Here is a 5,722-nt window from a genome sequence, read left to right as displayed (position 1 = left end):
TAGTGTGGAAGACATAGCACCTTCATATAACCACATAACAAACACGAAGGAAACTCAGGAGTTAATATGATGCCAAGGTTATAAAGAATTTACGGGATATTTTTTCCACACAGAAAACAAATGAAAATTATGACATAGACCTGGAAGAGATGAGTACAGAACACATGACAACACACCATCATGTAATATGCCAAGCCATTGCTCTGCCAAGTAACCATCCTGGTCACTGACATAACTACACATTTCATGTAAAGTACTTAGCATTTCATCCTCCAATTTTACCAAGAAATTATCTCTTACTTCCTTGTGAAAATTACTTCAACTACAAGGAGGTATATGTATATATCACACTCAAGTTAGTGGACAGACATCATTACATAACACTTGCAACAAGCACTAACAGAGGAAAAATACTATTTTCTCTTAATATTGGTGTGGAGTCCCCACCAGTGGGATCCCCCTATAAATTTTTGAAGTAGTTATTTAATCAGCAAGTAATTATGAAGACAACACAGTTTGAGAATGATGAGTGTAAACATAAATCAAGCATACAGTCCCCACCTCACCACCCCCTCACCATCCATTACATGGATTCTTTATTCTTCTTTCAATAGATACACTTCCTCTCAATGAGGGGTGCTACAAATTTAGCAACCTTGCCAGGACAGCCATTTATGGTGAGAGCAGAATATGTCTTGTCCTTAGACACAGGCCCGAATACCTGAGGAAAGATGGCAACGCTCAAGAATGTTACCAGCCGTGTGCTAGGAGGCCTCACTCAGCTTGATGAAAAGCAGCTCCTAGAAATAGCTGCTGTGTGACCTCCGCGCAGAAAAATTAGAGAAAGCAATGAGTAATGGACACTTTGGAGTTCTGCGACTGGTAACATCGTACTTGACCGGGGAAGAGTTAGAAGGGGAGACAGGTGGAGGAATGGAGTTGCTGGGTAAGATAATGGGAAGGTTGGATGAGTGGGCAAAAGGGAAAGTGAGCAAAGAAGAGAAGAGCAAGGAAAGCCCACCCGTACCAGTCACAAGACCATCACCCACTAACAGGATCCCTCCTGAGCACGTACAAAAGGAATTTAAGATAAGAGGACAAATTGGAGACCCCGCCCAAAAAGATACACTTCCCTTCTTGAGCCTGGTCCATCATATTGACCGAGCCATCTCAAGAGGGTACCCAGAAGAAGACATAGTGGATGCCATCATCAATGCTATGGTCCCTGGGCTTCCTCTCCGTGGCTTCCTCGAAACCAAACCTGACCTCAACCTGCCTGTCCTGAGATGCTTACTTCGTAGAAATTACCGAGAAAAAAGATGCTACGGAGTTGTATCACGATTTGGCATGAGCCATTCAAGATCCTAAGGAGAGCCCTCAGGAGTTTCTGTTACAGATGTTGGCACTCCGTCAGAAAATTCTCTTTGCGTCTAAAGAAGCGGATGCCATGGTTACCTACGACTCAACTCTCGTCCATGGAATGTTTTTGCATTCCCTAACAACGGGAATTATGAACGAGAGTGTGAAGGCGGATCTGAAGCCATTGTTGCAAGATGTGTCAACAAGTGATGAGGCCCTGGTGGAGAGAATAAATATTGCTGCCAACAACAAACATGAGAAGAGCAGAAACAGGCCACAACAAAGAAGGCAAAGGTCCAAGAAATAAATATCCCGGCCCCTAAGAAAGAAGGAAAGACAAAAAGAAGCGCCAGTTTGGTTCAACTTTCAGCGGATGCAAGAAGACATCTGCGCAATAGTGCGTACAGAGTTGGCAGCTGTAACCCAAAGGTCACCAGCCCCACTGCCTCCAATGGTGCCAACAAAAGCACCTTCAAACAGAGGACCAGACTGGGGATGCCTAAATTGCTGTCTACCTACCTTGCCATCATTGGAGGTGACCACTTCTTGAGGGAATGTCAGTATCGGAGAGCGGGAAACTTCGGAGGGGCATCCGAGAGGGGCAACAGGTTCCCTAGAGACAGCCTTGGACCACAGTCTCAGGTGCCACAACAATAAAGTCTTCCTCCTTCCATGACCCAGTCTTCATGAGCCCCCAAGCGAGTAAGGTATCAAAGTTAGTAGTAGTAGATGTACAGTTAGTTGTTTCCTGAATGGTGTGAAGACTGAGGCACTATGGTATACTAGTGCACAAGTCACCATTATCTCTGAGAAATGAAGACGGGACTCTATATCAAATATGATCTCAAGATGGATTGCCCAATGACTCAGCAGAGATTTGTCCCTCAAGGCTGCAAAATTCCTTGGATGGACCAATGTGAATTCAACCTTAATGGACAGTGCAATGCCATCGAGGTACCAACCCTGGCTATCCCAGATACCCCGGACACCCTAATCATTGAATACAATGTCATAGTAGAAATTTCTAAGTCACACTCGGGAGCAGATACAACAACAGGGTTGACTCAGGCCATGTTATCCTCATTGAGAGCGCAGCCTTGAGACATTCCCCATCTAATCAATCTTCACTCCCAAGAACAAGATGATGAGGTTGGACTGGTAAGAAATGGACGGAAAAACATCACGATTCCCAGCAGGAAGACGGTAGATGTGGTATGCAGAGTGCATACGGTTCGTGTAAATTGTTGCACTGATGTCCTACTCCAGCCTGGCTCTACTGATGAGATGGGAGACCTTCAAGTCGATGAGAGCCTAGTCCAAGTTCAGTGGGGATCAAGCACCCAGATAGTGATCCCTATCTCGATCCCCACCCATCATGATATTTTACCACAGGGACGCCACCTCATCCAGTCAGTTGCTCAAAGTCAAACATGTCCAGAGAGAGACCAAACAAACAATGACAGTGCATCCCACCCAAAACAGTCGAGGAGATGTTTGCAGCCATGGACCTCAATGAGCTCACACCGTCATAGAAAGCACATGTTAACTTACAGATGCTTCAGGAAGAAAAGAATGCCTTCACCTAGGATGACTCTGATATGGGTTGTATTCCAGACCTACAGATGTGCATTCCTCTTACAGATGATGCCCCTGTAAGTCAGACATACATGTCCATCTCAAGACCCCTGTACGCCGAAGTGAAGGAGTATCTGCCAGACCTGATAGAACGAAGCTGGATAAGGAAATCCACCTCATCTTGCGCCTCACAATTGTCTGTGTGCGGAAGAAAGATGGAAGTCTGTGGCTGCGCATCGATTCCAGAGGTCTTAACAAAAAGACCATTGACGATCAACAACCTATACCCTGAATTCAGGATGTACTGGATGGACTTGTTGGGAGCACCTGGTTTACCACTCTCAACCAAGGCAAAGCATACCACAAAGGCTTTGTCCATCCAGACAGGAAACATGTGACCGCCTTTATAACCCCATCGGGTTTATATGAGTGGCAACGGATCCCCTTCGGCCTCAAGAATTCTTGCGGTAAACCAGCGGCACTTAGAGGTATGTCTAGAAAGCCTCACTCATGAATGTTGCGTGGTATATCTTGATGATATACTCGTATATAGTCTCACATTCAAGGAACACCTTGGACATATCTGACAAGTCCTTCAATGACTACAACAGCATGGCATCAAACTAAAGCCAGCCAAATGCAACCTGTTCCAGAGGAAAGCCAAGTACCTGGGCAGGATTGTATCCTCGGAAGGCCACAACCAAGACCCCAAGGACACTCAAGCCCTCAAGGCTTTCAAGGAGAAGCACCCCAGACAGTCATCCACCACAGAACACCCTAAAAAAGAAAGGTCCCAAGAAAGAATAAAAATCCCTACCCCAGACAGTGACGATTCCAGCTCTGGAGAGGAGCACTATAACTGGACTGCACAAAGGTGAATCCCCAGAACAGATGACATTTCTCAGGCTGAGGAAGAGCAAGAGTTAGCCTCTCAAAGTAAGAACGCAACTACTGGGGAACATCCTGCAGGCCCAGATCAGCCACCAGAAGGACCACCTGCACCAGAAAATGTCAGTGACAACATCCCGCTTGCACCAGACTCAGCCTAACCACTGACAACCAAATCCAACCACCTGTGGTACAAAATGCACCAAGTAGAAGTACAAGAGAGAGACGGCCACCAGCCATCTTACCTATGAAGCCCCAGGTGAACCTGTAAGGTACCCCACTAATGTCACCCTGGAAAGTGCTAGTGCTTCTGGACAACATCTTGACAGGAATCTGATGCCTGCCAATCCTTACCCCCCACCTTGCATCGGAACAAAACCCCACTGCGCCTGTTACTCTCACTTCACCCCACTTGCTAAAGTCACTGCCAACCTATTGTGCCCCATCTGTCCTCCACGGCCGACAGTTGTACCAACTACAAACACAGCCTATGTTTGGATCTCAGACATAGTTTCTTAGCAATCCCCTGTTTGTTTGTTGGGATTTTTTTTTTTTTTTTTTTTTTTTTTTTAGTCTTTTTTTTTTTTTTTGGGGGGGGGGGGGAATGTCTGATAGGCATTTGCTTTTGGAGAGGAAGGTGTGGAGTCCCCACAGATAGGACCCCCCTATAAATTTTTGAAGTAGTTATTTAATCAGCAGGTAATTATAAACACATTTTGATAATTATGAGTGTAAACACAAACCAAGCATACAGTCCCGCTCCCCCCCCCCCCCCACAGTAATACCATTATTCCCTAAATATTTAAGTGGTCCCTCCGACGAAGTACAAGTGGTCCCTCCAACGAAGCACCCTTTTCCAACCCAACATCAGAGTGGGGGGTGCAACGTAGATCCATGTGATGCGGTATCGGTGGAAGTCAATAGTTGTGCTCATCACCACCATTCAAGCATCATAGGGAGTCTTTCTTCTTCTTTTAATAGATACACTCCCTTTCCAGGATGGGGCTACACTCTGTAATAACACTTACCTAAAACAAGAAATAATAATGAAGTATGACAGTAAATGATCATCGCACCATGCCTCAGTGGCATTTTCTTTCCTCTTCATAACCCTTGCTTTGGGGCATCAGCCTTTCCTTTACTTTAATTTTTCCTGTGCAATAAATATGAATTTCCATGTCTTGATAAAGTAACAACAACAACAAAGTACCCTTATAAATGAACCAAGTGTGAGATAGCACAATTGTAGTAATTAGCACTGTACATGAATATTGCTTAATCGTCTTGCAGAAAACCACTAAAACCAAATAATCACTGCTACAAGTCATGGGAAAATTTCGGTAGTTTAGATGCAAAGGAAATAATAGGAGTTTTTCTTTCTTACATGTATCTTGGGACTGTAAGAACATTCCAAAGAGAAATCAGTATTACACAAGTTCATTGAAGATACATGCTGCCCACGCAAAAGAATCTACACTTCTAATAACATTTTTTTTTCCTGAAGTTCCATCACATGACTTTCTGTTGGCATACAGCTGACCATATCAGACAGCATAATTTGGACACAGTTGTATATTGTTGTTTTTTATGGCACTTAATAAAAAAAAAAATTGTCGTATTTTTGGTCTAGTTTCCAAGAATTTCACAAATTTACTGTAGTCCTACATTTTTATGCACAGTACCACTATGACACTGAAAATAAATGTTAAATGAAACTGTCCTTTCAAACAATAGAAGTTATCCTATGTTTGGATAAAATGATCTTAAAAGAGGGTTTATGGAAAGAACCTTTCTTTCACAACACAATTCAATAAGTTGGCCTGCCAGGGTCTGTTGTACACTTGTAGAATTGCAGTGATTGTACATTTGTGCATAGCTTCATACAATACTTTACAAAAAT

Source organism: Diadema antillarum, unplaced genomic scaffold (assembly GCF_040938485.1).
Source record: "Diadema antillarum isolate AM-2024a unplaced genomic scaffold, OU_Dant_1.0 scf00000001, whole genome shotgun sequence".
Lineage (NCBI taxonomy): Eukaryota > Metazoa > Echinodermata > Echinoidea > Diadematoida > Diadematidae > Diadema > Diadema antillarum.
The sequence above is the reverse complement of the archived record's forward strand: the minus strand, read 5'-3'. Positions refer to the sequence as shown.